We start from the raw sequence: 307 nt of genomic DNA, 5'->3' as shown, positions 1-307 counted from the left end.
CGATAGCTATAATCCCATTCCCCCTCCAAAAGTTGGCAATTAAATTAATCCACCCGTATTTATCTCACAAACGCCAATTTCGTTAATGCGTTCCCCCCACTCAAGCCTGAGAGGACAGGCGACGCCCCTCCTTCTCTTTCCCCTTTTCCCAGGACGCAAATTTGAGGGGAAAACAAGTAATAAACGGACACCGCGCATCCCCTGCGTGTGATTGTCAAAGAGCAAGGCTATTGGCTCATTTGGCAGATGCCTTGGAGGAGAAAGACCTTTTCCTGGGATCGGATCGAGTTTCGTACCTGTGTTACTG

General features: G+C 48.9%; 1 protein-coding gene across 3 annotated transcripts in view; it reads right to left on the bottom strand.

The window, feature by feature from the left end:
- Nucleotides 1–307, bottom strand: part of LOC119587962 (proline-rich receptor-like protein kinase PERK2) — a 9,755-nt gene that overhangs the window by 6,276 nt on the left and 3,172 nt on the right. The window lies entirely within an intron of this gene.

Source organism: Penaeus monodon, chromosome 23 (genome assembly GCF_015228065.2).
Source record: "Penaeus monodon isolate SGIC_2016 chromosome 23, NSTDA_Pmon_1, whole genome shotgun sequence".
Taxonomy (NCBI): Eukaryota; Metazoa; Arthropoda; class Malacostraca; order Decapoda; family Penaeidae; genus Penaeus; species Penaeus monodon.
This window is presented reverse-complemented; position numbering and strand designations above follow the sequence as displayed.